Raw genomic sequence first — 22578 nt, forward strand, 5'->3', positions numbered from 1 at the left:
TGAGTTTAAACTTGCAATAGGACAATCTGAAGGAATTAAGGATATTCGTTGGGATAAATGAGTTTGTAATCAACATGCTTCAGATTTTAGAATACTGGGGACAAACAAAATATCCTATAAGCTTTCAGAAAGGATATAAAAATAAGTGAACATGGGTTAGATACAATGGTTCAAGGTTCAAAATGCTGGAAGACTCTTGTTAGTAACTCTGAAAACCAGAAATAAAAGGGCAATAACTTCAAAGTTCTAAAGAAAAATGATCTTGATCAGAGAACTGTATAATAGCCAAACTATCAGGAGTAAGAGTTAAAGACATTTTCAGACATCCAGTTTCTCAGATTATCCTCCCTTGGACTCCTCTTCAAGAAGCTCTCAAGGGGCGCCTGGGTGGCTCAGTGGATTGAGCCTCTGCCTTCAGCTCAGGCCATGATCTCAAAGTCCTGGGATCAAGCCCTGCATCAGGCTCTCTGCTCAGTGGGGACCCTGCTTCCCCCTCTCTCTCTGCCTCCTTGTGATCTTTCTCTCTGTCAAATAAATAAATAAAATCTTTTTAAAAAAAGAGGAAGAAGAAGAAGAAGCTCTCAAGGGGTGGCCTTCTCCCAAATGAGAGCATTACCCTGCCAGGGCTGCATGAGACAGGAGTCCAACAAGACAGACAGTTGAAGGGGTCCCAGGCAAGCAATGAAGGGAGACCCCAAGAGGGCTGAGCAGCAGGGCCAGAATAGCCAGGGCAGCTGGGGAAGTCAGGACCTCAAAAGAAACACTTTGCAGGAAAATGAAATTGATTGCACAGTTAATATATTGGAACACTGTGAGAGGAAATTTACACCAACAGGGAATGGGCATGACAAAAGAAAGGAGTTTGGGGATATATTAGGGACAAATGCAGGGAAAAAATCAAACAAATGTCAAATACAGAACGATTATTAACTCTAGGTAAAACTAAAAAGTTATGAAAGACAGGAAAATAAAATGAAGAAAATTTAAAATATAGAGCAATCATTAACTCCAGTTAAAACAAACAAAAGAAAAACTTTACTGTGAAAAGCCTAAATATAATCACATTGTAAACACAGAATATTAATCTTATCAAAGGTAATGAGGCCCTAGTTCAACTCTAAAATAGAAACACAAAACTGAATTTATTGCTCACTTGAACAACCCTAAGCTTTGCTGGTCAGGCAGTCTCCCAGAGCACGGAGCTGGGAGTGCAGGGATTGGCCAGCCATCTGAACAAAGGGTGATGTCATCCATCATCCCTTGAAGGCGACTGGTGAAAGAAAATGGTTGCTTGGCTGGCACTCAGAGGCTGCTTATTCGGGTGTGTCTGTCTCTGATTGGCTGAGTTTCAGCTAGGGATCAACACTGACTGGTTGGCTGCAAAGCATGTTCATTGAAGTCAGCTGGTGTCTATCCATTGAAAAGGTTTAAAACTGGTTCTGCGGTTATTTGTTACCATGGCTACAGAACAATCGGTCTTTTCCTAGGAGTGTGGGAACTTTTGTATTCTCAATCCTTCAGAATTAGGAGGTAACTATGTTGCTGATAGTGGGGGATGGGATATGTTCGAACATGTGTGTAGTGCTGCCCAGAATGAGGTGAACAAAAATAATTCCCCACCTTCAATGGTAGGAAGTAAAAGAATAATATCCCAAACTGGAAAATCAAAAGTTAGCAATGTTAGCATTTTATTTAGAGTTGTGAATATGGTATCAAAAGAACTGTTAAAAATTGGTTTCCTCTGTGAAGCAGGAATTCATGGGGTAGGGCAAGGGAACTACTGTTTTGCATAACAAAACTTGTGCTGTTAGACTCTTTGAACCCCATACATTCCTAACTTTGATCAAAGATTTTTTTGTACTTGAACAATATTTTTTAGAATTGTTTCACCTAGAACTTCTCAAAATACATCCTGAAATGTTTTTGTGGGAAAAAATAAGAAAGAGTTCTGTTTCTAGGCCCTCCAAGCAGATAAGATTTTTGTACCCTATGTACAGTCTCTTCATTATTAATAAATGAAGAATGCACCCTCATTTCCCTTGCTGCAGAATTTCCCTATTTCTAACATCCTTCACCTCACTATGACATCTGAACATGAAGAAAATTTTGGGGTCCTACCTCAAGACACTACCATAGTTAAGGGAGGGGGTGTTGAGGGAGGGAGAGAAAGAGAAAGAGGCATCTCCAGGTCTCATTCCACTGTGACTACAAGTTTCTTGGGTTTATGTGGCTTCTTGAGGACACTCAGGGCCCTTCCAGTGCCACATTCAGTCAAGACCATTCCCTTAGCTCCCTGCTTCTGTGTCTCATCTTCCCCAGGAACCTTCACCTGTCACTTCTCCAGCCCCCTGGACTGGGATGGATGAGCCACATAGGTGCACATGCATCTGTGCATGCGGGCACACACACACACACGGCGTCTTCTTTCTCTCTTAGGAGCTTTAACCTCTCTTGTGTCTTGTTTAAGTGTGTGTCCCTCCCATTGACCTGACCCCCTGAGGACAAGACTAGTGTTTTATGTCTTAGTGTTTCCCAGCCTCCAGCATAGGCTCTGGCACATAAAGGAAGAAGTGGACTAAAATAATTCCTTAGCCCAGGAGACAATTACATGATGGTTTTTCTCCCAAGAATCTGGACGAGCTTCCTGGGCCAAAAGCCCAGGAGGAGTGGCTAATCTCCCTGGAGGAAGTACCCACTGTCCTATGGTAGATGCAGAAGTCATTTAATCCTGGGGGCCCAGCTCCCCACCCCCAGGCAGTACTCCAGGGCCAGGGGACACAATGGCCTCCCCACTGGCCTAAATGAGCCCAAGAAGAGCAAAGGTGTAGGAGGGACACAGGGCGTGCTATGTGGAAGTCTCAGTGTGGCAGCAGTGGGGATGGTGGATCCATGTGTAGGGGTGCAGGGCCAGACTGTGTCAGACTGCCCAGAATTCCATGTTAAACATTGGACAGGCAAACTGAGATGATTGTCACCCTACTGGCCCCTGAATCTTGGCCCCAGAGGGCTGCACCCCATCACTGTGGCCTGGATCAGGCATCATCAGGATTCCTCAGGCCTGGACAGGCCACTCTGACAGTCAGGTGCCAGCCAAAGGGACACAGACCCATTTGGGATCCTCTTTGAGACTCCCCATCCTTCTGAGTACCCCATCACAAGCAAAAGAGCGTATCTCCATTTCTAATGGATTTTTCCCCAAGAAAAGGAATATCTGCCCTTCTACCTTCACTCAGTAAATGTCTCTGTAATTAATACAAGGAGGCTTTGATAACATTTTAAAGAAGCCAGGTACTGGACAAATCACACACACTTGGCAGTCTGCATGAAATATGCTTTCATGATGGTCCCTTAGCAAGAAAGCCTGCCTCAGGATAGCTGTTCTCAAAACCTCAGTGCAAGTCTAATGGCCCATGTGCTTAGAAGTCCCTTCACCATGGGGCCTACAGAGCTATCAGCAGCGTAGTGGGCACAACAGCTGGGCAGGAAGGAGGAGGCAGCAAGGCTAGGCACCCAAAGCCTCTTTCCCTTTGTTCAGTGTCCTGCCTGAACTCCAGGACTGGAGACTCTTGGCTTGCATCCTCCTCATTGCTATAGTGGGTAGTGTTATTTCCCAGCATAAAAGTTCAAACCATAGGACAAATGCTTCCTTACACTCTCCTTGACCCTCACATGCACCTGTCAGGTGACTGTGGTCCTCCTTTGGTTATAGCTGAGCAAACTGAGAGGCAGAAGGAAAGCACTTGCCTGTCCTCACCCGCAGGAAGGTCCAGTATGTCCAGTTACTGAGCCCTTTCCAGGAGGCCTGAAATGACAACTTTGAAAGTACCCTTTCTCCAAGGAACATTTCAAAGTCACTGGCAACTTAGCCAAAGATCTTGGGCCCCTCCAATGAGGGGAGGGTCCCCATGAAGAGGACAAGCTTCCATGTGGCCATGGACTGGGAAAGAAGACAAGGCTCTTGATATAATCCCATCCAGGTACCAGCGTGGGGGAAGGGGGTCGAAATTTAACTAGTGTATCAGTAAAGGGCATATAGCTCTTCTCTGGGCTGAGTTCCCAGATGAAATGCACAGTGACAGCCTGATTCTACCCCAAACCCTTCTAAGGTGTAACTAGAGGCTTTGTGGGTGAATTAATTTCCAAAGACTTTTTATGCCCTCCATCCCTACTGAAGCACTTTGAGCCTCTTACATCCACCCACCCCTTCTCTGAAATCCCATTTCACTTCCCAGTTGAAAGAGCCAGGTCTTGGGGGACAAATTTTGCAATCTTAGCTGTATGTGTAAATCTGCTCAGAGAGCGTGGTAAAATCCAAGGGAATTGTCACATTTGAGTTCAGAATTTCAATGTGCCAAATGTTAGCCCAGGCCCTGGGAATGGAGCTGCTAATAAACCAGGCCTGCTTCCTGCCCTGGTAGACAGGGCTGCAGAGGGTCTGACAGTCATTCATACACTTATTCTTTCTTTGAATACTTGGTCACCTACTCTGTGCCAAGCACTGTCCCAGGAACTGAGATTCAGGGCATAGAGCCTTCCTTCTACCAAGAGAGGCAGCAGAGATAGATATAGCACACTAGAATGTGGGGTTGTGCCCTAGGTAGGAAAGATAACGCAGGCAGAGGAGATGGGGAGTGCTGAGGTGAGGTGAAGTTTTGCCAGGCCTCGCAGAACAGGAGGCTATTTATTTATTTATTAGAGGGGTTATTAGGGGGGTACAGAGGGAAAGAGAGAATCGTAAGCAGGTTCCACACCCAGCATGGAGCCCAATGTGGGGCTAGATCTCACAGCCCTATGATCATAACCCCAGCAGAAATCAAGGGTCAGATGCTTAACCACTTAACTGAGCCACCCTGAGGGCCCTAGGAGGTGACTTTTTAATGAGGAAGTCCATGGTGGACCTGGCAGTGTGAGCCCTGAGGCAGAAGCATTCCTGCAAAGACCCCAAGGTGGGAGGGTCTGGGGTGTTTGAGCGGGAGCAGCAAGAGGCCTGGGTCCTGCGGAGGAGGGGAGGAGAGATGAGGTTGGAAATACTTCCAACATGCCTGGTGGCTCCTACTGTGAGAGCGATAGGGACCTTTGGAGGGTGTCTGATGTGAATAATCACTGTGCTACTATGATGAGGAAAGGTTAGAGTCAGGGCAAGGGCAAAAACATGTGAATCTTTTTATTTTTTAGCAGTCAGCTTGGAGCGCCGTACCAAACAGCACAGCCAGCAGTGATCCCCTGGCTCTTCATGTAGCCTTTCCCTCTGCCTGTGTCTGTGTCCTAATCTCTTCTTATAAGGGCACCGGTCATATTAGATTAGTATCCACACCAATGACCTCATTTTACCTTAATTACCTCTCTACCGGTTCTGTCTTCAAACACAGTCACATCCTGAGGTACTGGGGGTCAGGGCTTCCGCATATGAATTTTGCAGGTGGAGGCTGAGGGTGACACAATCCAGCCCGTAAACAGTGACAGTGACAGGAAACTAGGTGAGAGAGCATGGCTGGGACCACTGGGGTGGCAGGGAAGATGGTGAGAAGGGGTCTGATCCTGCAGGTGGGTGCTAAGATAGGGTGTGGGAGCAGTCTGCCCCAAATGAAGATGCTAAGGGGTGCATCATCTAAAGAGAATGTAACCTCCACAAACAGCCAATGCTAAATAGAACCTTTGATAAAATACTGCCCCTCAAAAAATCAAACAAACAAACAAAAACACCTTGTTTACCTAATTGCTAAACAATTTCTGCAGTTACTATTGAGTTTTACTAATACATTTGTAAACTTCATTGTGTTCTACCTGGACATTAATCCAGACAACTCTCAGTTACACAGCTGACCCCCATCAGGCACCAGGTCCCATGTCAGTTCACCAGGTTCCATCTCCAGGCCCTGCACTCAAGCGGTAAATTTGAAATAAATATTGATAGCACAACAGTTATGGAGACAAGGAAGCAGAATGTGAGTTACTTCAACTCTGCCATTCTGTGTGACTACTTGAGATGTTTGTTTAAAATTTGAAATGGTGGAACAGTACAAACTGGAAGGTGTAACATTGCTGTCTGAGGAGTACATATTTCAGCTCCTACATAAACTGTCCTGATTGTAACAAATATCCTTGAAATTTAGCCTTTTATAAGTGTTAAGTGATTGTTTTAAAACTAAAGAATTAATCAAGTAAGTAATATGTCATATCAGTGATAACTTTTAGTGGCTGCCCCTTGTGCCCCACTTATAGCTCTTGTGGCTGATTCTGTTTTATTAAAATTAACTTATTTTTTATTGGCATGATTGTATACACAAGGCTCAATTTGAGAAAACATGCTCTGCATTTCTTTTCTGGATCCATTCCTTATTTAATTACTACTGAAAATAATTTTGTCACGTAGAAGAGGAGTATCAGGCTGCCATAATAGAATACTCCAGACCGGCAGCTTCAACATCAAACGTTTATTTCTCATGATTCTGGAGGCTGAGAGTTCAAAATCAGTGTGCAGCGTGGTGGGGTTCTTGCTGAAGCCTCGCTTCCTGGTCATGTCGTCACAAAGCCTTTTTAAGAGAGAGATTTGTGTTTCTTCCTCTTTCAAAATGGTACTAATTCTATCATGGGGGGCTCCACCCTCATGACCTAATCACCTCCCAACAGCCCCATCCACAACTACTATCACACAGGGATTTGGAGGGGACACAAACATACAGTCCATAGGGGGATGTTGAAAAAGATCATCCCTGGGTGTCAAATGTGCTCAGGATGCCATGGGGATTTGGGAGGTATTTTTGGCTACAGCCACCAGGGGCGAGCAAGAGAGCCCTTAAGGGTGGGCCTGCAACTGTGACCTCGGACCTCCGCTCTGGGAGCTCTGCTCCAGGCAGGGCTGCAGGAGGAGCGGATCTGGCCGTGGTGATCAGGAATTTGATTTTCAGGCACATTCCTTGCTGAGGTGCCTGCTGAACATCCCATGCAGGTTTCAAGTGGGAGGTCGGGTATCCCGGGGAGGGGGGAACTGGGAAGCACCGGGACTTCCAAGGAACTTAAAATTGGGAGTCTAGATGGGTTCACTTCCAATGAATAACAAAATCACAGCTGCATACATGTGAACAGCTCTTTAAGGTGGTCACGGAATGTGTTTCAGAGAGGTAGCTTCTCTGAGCCCCTACAGTGGCAAGTCCTGACCCAGTCTGAGGGCACAGCAAGGTGTCCTTGAGGAAGTGATAGGAAGGTGACACCAAGGTGAGCTAGCCAGACCAGGGCAGAGCATAGCTTGGGACATCCAAGGAGCAGAAACAGCCCATGAGTTGACTGAGCTCAGGAAAGTGAAGGGTGCCAGGGACTTGGGATTTTTATCAGCAGAGGCCCAGGCAAAGATTGAAGAGTTTTTAATAGCAGAGTGATGTGATCCGATTTGTTTTTAAAGGATCACATAAGCTGCTTTGCAGAGAATGGATTAGAGAGGCAAAGCAATCCATCCAGGTGAGAAATTACATGTTTGGACTATAGTAATACGTGCAGAGATGAGAAAAGGAGATGGACCCAAGAAACATGACACAGGTGAATGATATGGGAGGTGATGGAGAGTGGGAGAGGGAATAGGCTAAGCAGGATTCGCTGGGTTTGGGGTAGAGATCCTGCCCTGGTGGGAAGACAAAGGTGAGTTGGGTTCAGGGAAAAGCGCAGCTCAATTTAAACATATTCAGTGCCAGTGCCCTAGATATCCCAAGTGTCAAACAGCTGTAGGTACTGAGAACTTAGGGCAGCAGGCTGGCCAGGAGGTAAAGGTTGACAGGAGAGGGGGCATCACTGGTAAGTGGCTGGCCTGTGAGGGTATGCAGGTGGGCAAGATCTCATAGAAGAGGCAACCATAAGCAAAGAAGACTGAGCACCTTGGGGACAGGTGCCAAACCTTAGGGTCCAGTGGAGGAGGGGGAGCCAGCAAAAGAGCAAGAAAAAGAGAAATTTGAGAACTGGAGGAAAACTGGGAGTATCCCAGCTGCCAAGAGGAGGGACTGTCTCAGGAGGGAGCCAGATGCACCATGAAATCCAGTATGACACAAGGACACACGTGCAGGACATACAGTTGTAGATGTTCCTGATGACCCTGTGGAGCAGCTCCTAGTACAGGGGTGGGAGGACCAGTGGGAGTGCACTGAATAGGGCAAGGAAGTGAAGAAAGCCAGTGTGTGTAGACAGCTCTAATGAGAATTGGTACTGAACTTTTCAGTGATAACAGCATTGTTACAAACATTCAGCCTACCCTGAGCACTACCTGTGCTGGCACAGTGCTGAGTGTACAGCATGCATCCGTTCTCCTAATCCTCACAATAGCTGTGCAGCAGAGTAGCGTAATTGAAATATAGTAAGAGAAAGTGAGGCACAAAGAGTTAAAGCCTCACAGCCCTTAAGAATGTGGGAGAAGGTGGGGGCTGAATGAACTCAAACTTGGATTAAACCTGTGCACTGTGCTGTACTCTCAATCCCCATGCTAAAGTCATGACTGGGAGGTAGGGGAGATGTACAGAAGGAACAGAAGGGATCTGGCCTGGGGCAGGTCTGGCCCCAGGTCTCTCTGCACTCCCATTTCCAAAATGAGGAAAATAACCCCTACTCTTCTTACTTCATGGAGTTCCTCAGTAGATGCAATGAGACTCTGTCATTTACTTGACAGATGGAGTTTACACCTCATGGGGAATGTAGATAGTAAGTGGGGAGGTGTCGGGTAGAGACAATGGGACTTGTTCATGGGTCAGGTGTAGTGTGTGAGAGAGTGAGAATAATCAAGATGATTTCTCTTTCTTTCTTTCTTTCTTTCTTTCTTTTCTTGAGAGAGAGGGAGGGGGAGGAGCAGAGGGAGAGGGAAGGAGAGAATCTCAAGCAGACTCCACGCCCAGCACAGAGCCCATTGAGGACTCAATGTCACAACCCTAAGATCATGACCTGAGCCAAAATCAACAGTTAGATACTTAACCAACTGAGCCATCCAGGTTCACCCAAGATCTAAGACTCAGGGTTGACCACCTGGGTGCATAGAAGTACCAGCTACAGAACAAAGACCAAAAGAGAAGACTGCAAGAGAAAAATTACTGGTTGAGTTTGGGGAAGGGAAGCAGGTCCAATTTGAGAAGGGAAGGGATCAGGAGGAACCCTGAGCTGTGATCCATGGGAGACTTAGCCTACAAATACACATGTGTAGCGGTGCCCAGGCCATGGTGCTGGGCAAGCTCAGGGCAGAGCTCGGGAAAGTGAGTGTATCTGAGAAGGCAGAAAAGGAAGGGCAGGAAAAATGGGATCACAGGAGCCAAAAGAAGGGGAGGGCTTCCTAGAAGGCAAGCACTTGTGGTGATGTTACTCAGAGAATAGGGATCCTGGGTCTGACAACATGTGGCTCAAGGCCAGGTCTGGTGGAAATGAGAGGAGAGAAAGGCAAATGAGCTGGATGCAGAACAAATGGGTGGTAGGGAATTAGAGATGGTACCAGAAACAGCTCTGATAATGATTTGAAGAGCTTTTTATCTTCAACATTCAACTTTCAGTCTATGTAAAAGGTTGCTACTTGCAAAGAGAGTACAAAGGACAGGTGAGAGCCATGAGAGGCCCATTGCAGGACAGAAACTGGAGTGTGAGCCCAGGAGCCCACCTGACACTCAAGGGCGGTTTTGGAGTTGCCATGGGCTAAGCACCAGGCTGGCTGGAAACTTGGAAACACCAGGGCTTCATCGCACCCAGAGAGGGCCTACCAACTGTAAGCCACAACTTTTTCTTCCTTTCCTAAGCTGGCAATCACTCACTGCTCATCTGCTAGCTTGCTTACCCATTCATACACCCACTTGTTTAAAAAGCCATCATGGGTCTCTTGTCAGACCTATGCTGTATCCAAGGACCTGGGTCTGAATTAGACCCCTATCTTGCTCAGGAGGACAGATCAGGAGGCAAAGCAGAGAGTGGTGAGCTCTGCAGTGGAGTTGGGGGGATGTACCTCATCTTACTGGGAGAGATGGGTCAAGGGTCCTCAAGGGAGGTGACATATGTGGGGCTCTTAGCAGCCAAATGCAGCCTCAGAACACAGTAGATACAAACGCTTGAAAATCAAGGAAAGAAATCCCACTCAGCCTGGTGGGTGGGGGTCAAGCCAGGGATCAGACCCAGATTAAGCATTTTTCAAGTCCTCACCTCAACTTGCTTCTCTCAGTAGTCCTGGGAGGCTAGGATAATGGAGATTATTTACTCTCTTTAGCAGATGATTACATGGAGGCCTAGAGCCCACCTCAGCTAAGATGACAAGCAAAGCTGGTGACAGGAGACAAGGATCCTTAGAAACTGTTTAGTGTATGCCAGGCTCTGCACCATACATTTAGCACACATGGCCTTATTTGTTCTCCTGATTTGGCTGAGGAGATGCCTCCTTGGGCATAGGGAGAGGGTGGGACTCAGGTTGGCACTGCTCATGGGGCACACATGGTGAGGGCAGGGTCTAATTCAGTGGGCCCTAGAGTGGGGCTCAAGTGGGACCTGGGGAAGCTGTCCTACTGTATGAAGCCCCCAACTGAGATGGGAGGTCCAGAGTTTCTTGAGTCTGATCTGAGGAGAACCAAGGTGACACCCTGGCACTCTGGAGATGCCTGGAGCCTTGGTGCCAACCAGACAGGCCTACCCTGAAGCACTGTTGACAACAGGACAACAACACCTGTCCATAGCCTGTTTGAAGGGTCTTTTATACCTGCCACTGGGGACTAACATTCCTCTCACTGAACCCATCCCACTCCTCCCACTACTCTGTCCATCTTAGGTCACCTAGGCTTTGATGTTTTTCAATGGCAGAGCTTCTCCCAGTCTAAGGAGTATCCCATAAAGTCTCTCTGGGTTACACTCCCTACTTGCTCCAAGGCCCAAGAAGTACTGCTGCGCCTGGGAGGTGAACCCATACTCCTATAAACCCCAGAGGTCTGGAAACAGCAGGGAAAGTAGATCTTGTCTGGAGACCAGGTGAGGACATGTTCCAGGCTCCACAAGGATGACCAGTGGCCCAAGGAGCCTGAGCCCTTCCCCAGCTATGATCCTTCCCACTTCTGCCTCCATTTCTGGGATGCAAACTTTATATGGGACTGCCTGCAGATCTCTGCAAAGAGAGAAAACCAAACACCCAGTGTCAGCCTCAACACCATTCTCTCTGATGCAGCCAATCTATCTGTAACCCTGCCAGCTCCAGCTCGAAGCATGCCCCATCTCTGGCAGTATCTGGAGGAGGAAGCAGTGTCAGAAAGGGTTGCTTCCCAGAAGGGAGAAATGACAGCACATTTGTATGTTCATGAATTTGATCCGATAGTGAGAAGGGAAATGATATGGGAAAGAGGGGGAGGACTGGAGAGCCCTGTCTTAAAATCCCTGGCACATATGTTAAAGATTCATTTTCCCTGGCAGACAGACAAACCAGGGGCAGCACACACTATCGCAAAGCCTCCTTGTCTGTAGAACTCTTGAAGGGCCCTGAACAGCAGGTGCTTCGTGAGGTGAAGAAACCACTACTGAAAGATGCAGTATCTTTGGAACCTAGCAACATGATTCATCAAGCATAAGGCATACCATAGTTTGGGAGGGAGTACATTTTTTTTCTCATTGAAATATGTCTTGCTTAATGAAGAGGAAAGGTGGCAGCCACTCAATAAAGATATGAAACAATATTAGCAATGATGATTATGCAGGAAATATAACCTAAATTCACTTAAAGTTTGGGTAACAACAAAGTCCAACTATTCAGCATCTATTGAGCTCCTACTGTGTGCCAGGAATTGCTCAGGGCACTATGAATACAGCAGAGAATACAGCAGAGACAAAGGGTCTACTACCCGAAAACTTACAAGAATGAGAGTTAACAAGCAATAGGTAATAAGGTAAGCTAATGGTGGATGACCAGAGCTAAAGCACTTTTAGGGCCCTCAGGTATCTGGGGACAGGGTGCAAGGCTGATCACTTTTAGACTTGTTAAGTTGACAGGTTAAAGTTTATGTGTTTAATCCAATTCAAGTTGATATTTGTACTGTAAGAAAGGGGTCTAGTTTCATTCCTTTACATGTAAATATCCAGTTTTCCCAGCACCGTTTACTGAAGAGACTGCCTTTCCCCCATTGAGTGTTCTTAAATGTAAGACCAGAAAGCAAAAAACTCCTAGAAGAAAACAGCAAAAACCTCCCTGATGTGAGTGTTGGCAATGATCTTTTGGATGTGATATCATATCCAAATCATAAGTGGGACTATACGAAATTGAAAAGCTTCTACACAGCAAAAGAAACCACCAACAAAATGAAAAGACAACCTAGAAAATGGGAAAAATATTTGTAAACCCTAGATCTGATAAGGGATTAATATACAATATCTATAAAGAACTCATACATGGGGTGCCTGGGTGGATCAGTGGGTTAAAACCTCTGCCTTTAGCTCAGGCCATGATCCTGGGGTTCTGGGATCAAGCCCCACATCAGGCTCTCTGCTCAGCAGGGAGCCTGCTTCCCGCTCTCTCTCTGCCTGCCTCTCTGCCTACTTGTGATCTCTGTCTGTCAAATAAATAAATAAAATCTTAAAAAAAAAAAAAGAAGAAGAACAAGAACTCATACAACTCAACAGCAAGAAAAAAAAATATTCAATGTTTAAAATGGGGAAATGACCCAGATAGACATTTTTCCAAAGAAGTTATATAAATGGCCAACAGACACACAAAAAGATGCTCACCATCACTCATCATCAAGAAAATGCAAGTCATATCACTTCACACCTGTCTGATTGTCTATTATCAAAAAAGCAAGAAACAGCAAGTGTTGGCAAGGACATGGAGAAAAGAGGACCTTGTGCACTACTGGTGGGAATGTAAACTGGTGCAGCCACTGTAGAAAACATTATGGAGGATCCTCAAAAAATTAAAAGTAGAACTACCATATAACCCACAATTTCACTTCTGGGAACACATCTGAAAGAAACAAAAACACTATGTCAAAGAGATATCAGCACTCCCATGGTCATGGCAGCATTATTTACAATAATCAAGATATGGAAACAGCCTTAAGTGTCCATTGACAAAGGATAAAGAAGTTGTAGTGTAGATAAATACAATGTAATATTATTTGGCCTCAAAAAGAAGGAAATCCTGGGGCACCTGGGTGGCTCAGTGGGTTAAAGTCTCTGCCTTCGGCTCAGGTCATGATCCCGGGATCCTGGGATCAGGCCCCGCATTGGGCTCTCTGCTCAGCGGGAAGCCTGCTTCCCTCTCTCTCTCTCTGTCTGCCTCTCTGCCTACTTGTGATCTCTGTCTGTCAAATAAATAAATTTAAAAAAAAAAAGGAAATCCTGTCATTTGCAATAGCATGGATAGAACTCAAGAGCATGCTAAGTGAAATAAGTCAGACAGAGAAAGACGAACACTGTATGATCTCACTTATATTGTGGAATCTAAAAACAACAAACAAACAAACAACTCATAAAAAAAAAGAGATCAGACAGGGATGGTGGGGGTGAGAATTGGATTAAAGTGTTCAAAATGTACAAACTTCCAGTTATAAGATAAGTAAGTATGAGGGATGAAACATACAATATGACAACTACAACCTACATGGCTGTATGATATATTTGAAAGTTGTTTAAAAGAGTAGATACTAGGGACGCCTGGGTGGCTCAGTTGGTTGAGCAGCTGCCTTCAGCTCAGGTCATGATCCCAGTGTCCCGGGATCGAGTCCCACGTCGGGCTCCTTGCTCCGCAGGGAGGCTGCTTCTACCTCTACCTCTGCCTCTGCCTGCCACTCTGTCTTCCTGTGCTCGCTCTCTTGCTCTCTCTCTCTCTCTCTGACAAATAAATAAATAAAATCTTTTTAAAAAATTATTTAAAAAAAGATTAAAAAAAAAAGAGTAGATACTAGGAGTTGTCATCACAAGAAAAAAAAACTTTTTTCTTTTTTTCTTTTTGGTATCTATATGAGATTATGGACAATAACTAAACAATGTGGTGATCATTTCACAATATATGTAAGTCAATCATTATGTTGTATACCTTAAATGTATATAGTGCTATATGTCATTTTATGTCAATAAAACTGGAGGAGGGCAGTTTATGTGTTAAAAAGGGTTTAAAAGTTTACATGATCACTTAACTTCCAAACAAGCAGAGGATAAAAAAGAGGAATAAGAAAACTCAGTCATGCCAATTAAAGAAAAGAAAGAAAGCAGAGGGACACCTTTATGGCTCAGTCAGTAAAGCATCTGCTTTCACCTTAGGTCATGACGTCAGGGTCTGGGGATCCAGCCTGTCATGGGCTCCCTATTCAATGGGGAGTCCTCTGCCCCTCTCCACTGCCTGGGCTCTCATGCTCATTCTCTCTCTCTCCCTCTTTCTTTCTCTCTCTCTCTCTCTTTCTCCTCTCTCTTGTGCTTTCTCTCTCTGAAACAAATAAATAATTTTTTTTTAAAAAAAAGGAGAAAGTGATAGAAAAAGCAAAACAAATAGATGGCACAAAATAAGGTGCAATAAAGTGCTAGAAAAAAATCAAAATATATCAGTAATCACACTAAATATACATTGACTAAATTTTCCTGCTTATAAATAAAAACATGGATTGTTGGGTTGGATTAAAAGTATAATCTAGAAATAGATTGTTTAAAGGAGTCACACCTACAACCCAAGGATACAGAAAAACTGAAGGTAAAGAATGTAAAAGAACATATACTGGGGAAATATTAACCAAAAGAATAGCATTATTAAGAAAAATAGAGACTGCATTATATAATGGAAAAAAGAAAGAATTCAGCCAAATGATGTAAACATTCTAGATTATATACCTAAAAACATAGCTTCATATTTATAAAGCAAAAACTGACCTAATTACAAGGAAAGAAATGTACAACCATCTTGAAAGATTTTTAAGTCACCTCTCAGGAATTAGCAGATGAAGCATCTCAAAAAATTGTAAGGATATAGAAAATTCAAACAACACAATTAACAAGCTTAACTGATTGGACAATGATAAGGCACAACAATCAAAGAATGTACATAATTCTCAACAACACAGGAATATTAACAAGAAATTGATCATGTATTAGGCCTAGTGTGAGTTTCAACATATTTCAAAGATCCTGTATTATGTGATCAAGTTAGAAATCAATAACAAACAAAACCACAACTCTGAGGGAGTAGAAATATATCTATGAATAACTCACAAGCTAAAAAAAGAAATCAAAATGTTAATTAGAAGATCCTGAAAAATAAACAATAATAAAAGTACTAGGCACCAAAACTCCGGGTGGTACTTAAACAGAAACTAGAGTCTTTGGTGCTTATATCACATCAGAAGGAAGACCTGAATATTAAAAAACAAAGCATCAACTTGATAGTGAGAAAAACAAGTGTAACCCAAGGAAAGTAATGACAAAGAGCAGAAATTGGTAAAAAATGAGAATAAAATTTTTAAAAGACAGAGAATTATTTAAAATCTCATTCACACTCAATAATTTAGACAAGTTCCTAACAAATACTTCTTTAAAAACTGACTCAAGAAGAAATGGAGAGGCTGAATAGACTCATCTCCATCAAAGTTATCAGTGGTTTAAAATCTACAGAAAGAGAGAGAAATACAGAGACAGAGAGAAATCAAGCCCAGGTGCCAGATGATTTTAGGATGAGTTCTAAATTGCAGTCAGAGAATAGATAATCCCAATAATACACAAACTATTTAAATGGATAGGGAGAATGTTCTATACCTCCTTTTATAGATAATGCCAATAATACACGAACTATTTAAATGGATAGGGAGAATGTTCTATAGCTCCTTTGATGACCCTGGTGTAACCGTGGTATCAAAACCAGACAAGGATAACACAATAGGGAAAACTGTAGGTCAGTTATGCTCATGAACATAAATATTAATGTCATGAATAAAATATTAGTGAACCAAAGCCAGAAATGAATAAAAACAACAATATATCATGACCAAGATGCCACCAGAAAAGCAAGATTTTTTTAAAATGTATTTATTTATTTTAATAAACATATAATGTATTTTCATCCCCAGGGGTACAGGTCTGTGAATCGCTAGGTTTACACATTTCACAGCACTCATCATAGCACATACCCTCCCCAATGTCCATATCGCCACCACCCTTTCCCGTCCCCCCTCCCCCCAGAAACCCTCTGTCTGTTTTTTGAGATTGAGCCTTTTATGGTTTGTCTCCCTCCCAATCCCATCTTCTTTCATTTTTTTCTTTTCCTACCTGCCCCCAACCCCCCCCCCACATTGCATCTCCACTTCCTCATATCAAAGAGATCATATGACAGTTGTCCTTCTCCAATTGACTTATTTCGCTAAGCATAATACCCTCTAGTTCCATCCACATCATCGCAAATGGCAAGATTTCATTTCTTTTGATGGCTCCATAGTATTCCATTGTGTATATACACCACTACTTCTTTATCCATTAATCTGTTGATGGACATCTAGGTTCTTTCCACAGTTTGGCTATTGTGGACATTGCTGCTATAAACATTCGGGTGCATGTGCCCCTTTGGAGCACCATGTTTGTATCTTTAGGATATATACCCAGTAGTGCAATTGCTGGGTCATAGGGTAACTCTATTTTCAGTTTTTTGAGGAACCTCCACACTGTTTTCCAGAGTGGTTGCACCAGCTTGCATTCCCACCAGCAGTTTAGGAGGGTTCCCCTCTCTCCGCATCCTCGCCAGCATCTGTCTTTTCTTGACTTGTTAATTTTAACAATTCTGACTGGTGTGAGGTGGTATCTCATTGTGGTTTTGATTTCTATTTTTTCATGTGTCTGTTGGGCATCTTCACGTCTTCTTTGCAGAAATGTCTGTTCATGTCCTCTGCCCATTTCTTGATTGGATTATTTGTTCTTGGGGTGTTGAGTTTGCTAAGCTCTTTATAGATTTTGGATACTAGCCCTTTATCTGATATGTCTTCTCCAATTCTGTCAGTTGTCTTTTGGTTTTGTTAACTGTTTCCCTTGCTGTGCAAAAGCTTTTGATCTTGATGAAATCCCAATAGTTCATTTTTGCCCTTGCTTCTGTTGCCTTTGGCGATGTTCCTAGGAAGAAGTTGCTGCAGTTGAGGTCAAAGAGGTTGCTGCCTGCATTCTCCTCAAGGATTTTGATGGATTCCTTTCTCACATTGAGGTCCTTCATCCATTTTGAGTCTATTTTCGTGTGTGGTGTAAGGAAAGAGCCCAATTTCATTTTTCTGCATGTGGCTGTCCAATTTTCCCAGCACCATTTATTGAAGAGGCTGTCTTTTTTCCATTGGACATTCCTTCCTGCTTTGTCGAAGATTAGTTGACCATAGAGTTGAGGTTCTATTCTGGGCTCTCTATTCTGTTCCATTGATCTATATGTCTGTTTTTGTGCCAGTACCATACTGTCTTGATGATGACAGCTTTGTAATAGAGCTTGAAGTTTGGAATTGTGATGCCACCGACTTTGGCTTTCTTTTTCAATATTCCTTTCACTATTCGAGGTCTTTTCTGGTTCCATATAAATTTTAGGATTATTTGTTCTATTTCTTTAAAAAAAATGGGTGGGATTTTGATAGGGATTGCATTAAATGTGTAGATTGCTTTAGGTAGAATAGACATTTTCACAATATTTGTTCTTCCAATCCATGAGCATGGAACATTTTTCCATTTCTTTGTGTCTTCCTCAATTTCTTTCATGAGTACTTTATAGTTTTCTGAGTATAGATTCTTTGCCTCTTTGGTTAGATTTATTCCTAGGTATCTTATGGTTTTGGGTGCAATCGTAATTGGGACTGACTCCTCAATTTCTCTTTCTTCTGTCTTGTTGTTAGTGTAAAGAAATGCAACTGATTTCTGTGCATTGACTTTATATCCTGACACTTTACTGAATTCCTGTACAAGTTCTAGCAGTTTTGGAGTGGAGCCTTTTGGGTTTTCCACATATAGTATCATATCATCTGCGAAGAGTGATAGTTTGACTTCTCCTTCGCCAATTTGGATGCCTTTAATTTCTTTTTGTTGTCTGATTGCTGAGGCTAGGACTTCTAGTACTATGTTGAACAGCAGTGGTGATCACGGACATCCTTGCTGTGTTCCTGACCTTAGCAGAAAAGCTTTCAGTTTTTCTCCATTGAGAATTATATTTGCGGTGGGTTTTTCATAGATGGTTTTGATAATATTGAGGTATGTTCCCTCTATCCCTACACTTTGAAGAGTTTTAATCAGGAAGGGATGCTGCACTTTGTCAAATGCTTTTCCAGTATCTATTGAGAGTATCATATGGTTCTTGTTCTTTCTTTTATTAATGTATTGTATCACATTGATTGATTTGTGGATGTTGAATTAACCTTGCAGCCCTGGAATAAATCCCACTTGGTTGTGGTGAATAATCCTTTTAATGTACTGTTGGATCCTATTGGCCAGTATTTTGGTGAGAATTTTTGCAAGGATATTGGTCTGTAATTCTCTTTTTTGGTGGGATCCTTGTCTGGTTTGGGGATCAAAGTGATGCTGGCCTCATAGAATGAGTTTGGAAGTTTTCCTTCCATTTCTATTTTTTGGAACAGTTTCAGGAGAATAGGAATTAATTCTTCTTTAAATGTTTGGTAGAATTCCCCATGGAAGCCGTCTGGGCCTGGACTTTTGTTTGTTTGGAGATTTTTGATGACCGTTTCAATCTCCTTACTGGTGATGGGTCTGTTCAGATTTTCTATTTGTTCCTGGTTCAGTTGTGGTAGTTTATATGTCTCTAGAAATGTATCCATTTCTTCCAGATTGTTGAATTTGTTGGTGTAGAGTTGCTCATAATATGTTCTTATAATTGTTTTATTTCTTTGGTGTTGGTTGTGATCTCTCCTCTTTCATTCATGATTTTATTTATTTGCATCCTTTCTCTTTTCTTTTTGATAAGTCTGGCCAGGGGGTTGTCAATCTTATTAATTCTTTCAAAGAATGAGCTCCTAGTTTCGTTGATTTGTTCTATAGTTTTTTTAGTTTCTATTTCATTGATTTCTGCTCTGATCTTTATGATTTCTCTTCTCCTGCTGGGTTTAGGCTTTCTTTGTTGTTCTTTCTCCAGCTCCTTTAGGTGTAGGGTTAGGTTGTGTATTTGAGACCTTTCTTGTTTCTTGAGAAAGGCTTGTACCGCTATATATTTTCCTCTCAGGACTGCCTTTGTTGTGTCCCACAGATTTTGAACCGTTGTGTTTTCATGATCATTTGTTTCCATGAATTTTTTCAATTCTTCTTTAATTTCCTGGTTGACCCATTCATTTTTTAGAAGGATGCTGTTTAGTCTCCATGTATTTGCGTTCTTTCCAAATTTCCTCTTGTGATTGAGTTCTAGCTTCAGAGGATTGTGGTCTGAAAATATGCAGGGAATGATCCCAATCTTTTGATACCAGTTGAGACCTGATTTATGACCCAGGATGTGGTCTATTCTGGAGAATGTTCCATGTGCACTAGAGAAGAATGTATATTCTGTTGCTTTGGGATGGAATGTTCTGAAGATATCTGTGATGTCCATCTGGTCCAGTGTGTCATTTAAGGCCTTTATTTCCTTGCTGATCTTTTGCTTAGATGATCTGTCCATTTCAGTGAGGGGAGTGTTAAAGTGCCCTGCTATTATTGTATTACTGTCGATGTATTTCTTTGATTTTGTTATTAATTGGTTTACATAGTTGGCTGCTCCCATGTTAGGGGCATAGATATTTAAGATTGTTAGATCTTCTTGTTGGACAGACCCTTTGGGTATGATATAGTGTCCTTCCTCATCTCTTATTATAGTCTTTGGCTTAAAATCTAATTGATCTAATATAAGGATTGCCACCCCAGCTTTCTTCTGATGTCCATTAGCATGGTACATTGTTTTCCACCCCCTCACTTTAAATCTGGAGGTGTCTTTGGGTCTAAAATGAGTTTCTTGTAGGCAGCATATTGATGGGTTTTGTTTTTTAATCCATTCTGATACCCTGTGTCTTTTGATTGGGGCATTTAGCCCATTAACATTCAGGGTAACTATTGAGAGATATGAATTTAGTGCCATTGTATTGCCTGTAAGGTAACTGTTACTGTATGTTGTCTCTGTTTCTTTCTGATCTTCTACTTTTAGGGTCTCTCTTTGCTTAGAGGACCCCTTTCAATATTTCCTGTAGAGCTGGTTTGGTGTTTGCAAATTCTTTCAGCTTTTGTTTGTCCTGGAAGCTCTTTATCTCTCCTTCTATTTTCAGTGATAGCCTAGCCAGATATAGTATTCTTGGCTGCATGTTTTTCTCTTTTAGTGCTCTGAATATATCATGCCAGTTCTTTCTGGCCTGCCAGGTCTCTGTGGATAGGTCCTCTGCCAATCTAATGTTTTTACCCTTGTATGTTACAGACTTCTTTTCCTGGGCTGCTTTCAGGATTTTCTCTTTGTCGCTAAGACTTGTAAATTTTACTATCAGGTGACGAGGTGTGGACCTATTTTTATTGATTTGGAGGGGCGTTCTTAGCATCTCCTGGATTTTGATGTTTGTTCCCTTTGCCATATTAGGGAAATTCTCTCCAATAATTGTCTCCAATATACCTTCTGCTCCCCTCTCTCTTTCTTCTTCTTCTGGAATCCCAATTATTCTAATGTTGTGTCTTCTTATGGTGTCGCTTATCTCTCGAATTCTCTCCTCGTGGTCCAGTATTTGTTTGTCTCTCTTTTGCTCAGCTTCCTTATTCTCTGTCATTTGGTCTTCTGTGTCACTAATTCTTTCTTCTGCCTCATTTATCCTAGCAGTAAGAGCTTCCATTTTTTATTGCACCTCATTAATAGCTTTTTTTATTTCAACTTGGTTAGATTTTAGTTCTTTTATTTCTCCAGAAAGGGCTTTTTATCTCTCTGGAGAGGGTTTCTCTAATATCTTCTATGCCTTTTCGAGCCTGGCTAGAACCTTGAGAATCATCATTCTGAACTCTAGATCTGTCATATTACCAATGTCCGTATTGATCATGTCCCCAGCCTTCAGTACTGCCTCTTGTTCTTTTTTTTGTGGTGAGTTTTTCCACCTTGTCATTTTGTCCAGATAAGATTTGCTTTCTCCTCCTCTAGAATTCTGCTGTTCTTGGTGAGCAAAGTTGGTCGTGGCTGGGTTTCTTGTTGATCTTCTGGGGGAGGGGCCTGTTGTAGTGATTCTCAAGTGTCTTTGCCACAGGCGGAATTGCACCGCCCTTGCCAGGGGCCGGGCTAAGTAATCCGCTCGCGTTTGCTTTTGGGAGCTTTTGTTCCCTGAGCGCTTTCTGTAGAGTTCCGGACGACGGGAATGAAGATGGCAGCCTCCCAGTCTCTGGGCCAGGAGTAGCCAAGGGCTTGGAGTTCCACTCTTCAGTGCGCCCTCAGAGAAAAGCGCCCAACCGCCTTGCCTCCCTGGACTGTGGTCCCGCTGGTAGGAAAGCAGTCAATTGCTGGCACTTGGAGAGAAGCGCCTGGGCACTTCTGTCTCCATGGCCTCCGGCCGCTCTCCGAGCCCACCCAGCCTGCGACCGGCACAAGGTAACCCAGGGCTGAGAGCTCACTCCTCAGCTTTGTCACTGTAGCCAACTTCCCCGCTCTAATACCTGCGAGCTCTGCGGCACTCAGACACCCCCGGTCCTTCTGTGACCCCACAGGACCTGGGGTTACGCTGACCCCGCCTGGGCTTCCCCCCAGTTTAGCCTCTGGTGCAATGTCCCTCCGTGGAGCAGACTTTTAAAGGTCCCGATTTTGTGCTCCGTTGCTCTGCCGCTTGCCGGGAGCTTGCCCCTCCCCCCGCGGTCTGTCTTCCCGTCGCTTTGGATTCACTTCTCTGCAGGTCCTACCTTTCAGAAAGTGGTCAATTTTCTGTTTCTATAATTGTTGCTCTTCTTCTCTTCGATTTCCCATTGGATTTGTAGGTGTTCACAATGGTTAGATAAGCTATCTAGCTGATCTCCTGCTACCCGATGTCGTCTCAGCCTGCTATTTCTCCGCCATCTTTGAAAAGCAAGATTTAATACTAGAACACATATCAGTGTAATTCACCACATTAAAAGATTGAAAAGAGGAATGATAATTTCACTACAAACAGATTTTTAAAATCAGTTAAAAGTACAGTAAAACTTTTTTGTAAGGCTTGTTTAAGGACTGCTAGTTATGAGATGGATAAGTTTTGGGAATAAAAGGCAAAGTGTAGGGAGTACAGTCAGTGGTATTATAATAGTGTTGTATGGTGACAGATAATGTCTTACTTGCACTGAGCACAGCACAACCTATAGAAAAGTTGAATCACTATATTGTACACATGAAATTAATGTAACATTGTGTGCCAACTATAGTCAAACAATGAAAAATATTTTTAAGATTTTATTTATTTGAGAGAGAGAGAATACAAGCAGAGATGGGGGTGGGCAGAGGTGGGCAGATTCAGGGCTGGGCAGAGGGCAGAGGTGGGCAGAGGGGGTGGGCAGACTCCTTGAGGAGTGCAGAGCCCAATGTGGGGCTCAATTCCACGACCCTGAGATCATGACCTGAGCCAAAGTCAGATGTTGAGCCACCCAGGTGCCCCCAAAAAATTTTTTAAAGAATAAAATCATGTGTCTACATAACCATAATACATT

Source organism: Martes martes (assembly GCF_963455335.1).
Source record: "Martes martes genome assembly, chromosome: 3".
Classification (NCBI taxonomy): Eukaryota; Metazoa; Chordata; class Mammalia; order Carnivora; family Mustelidae; genus Martes; species Martes martes.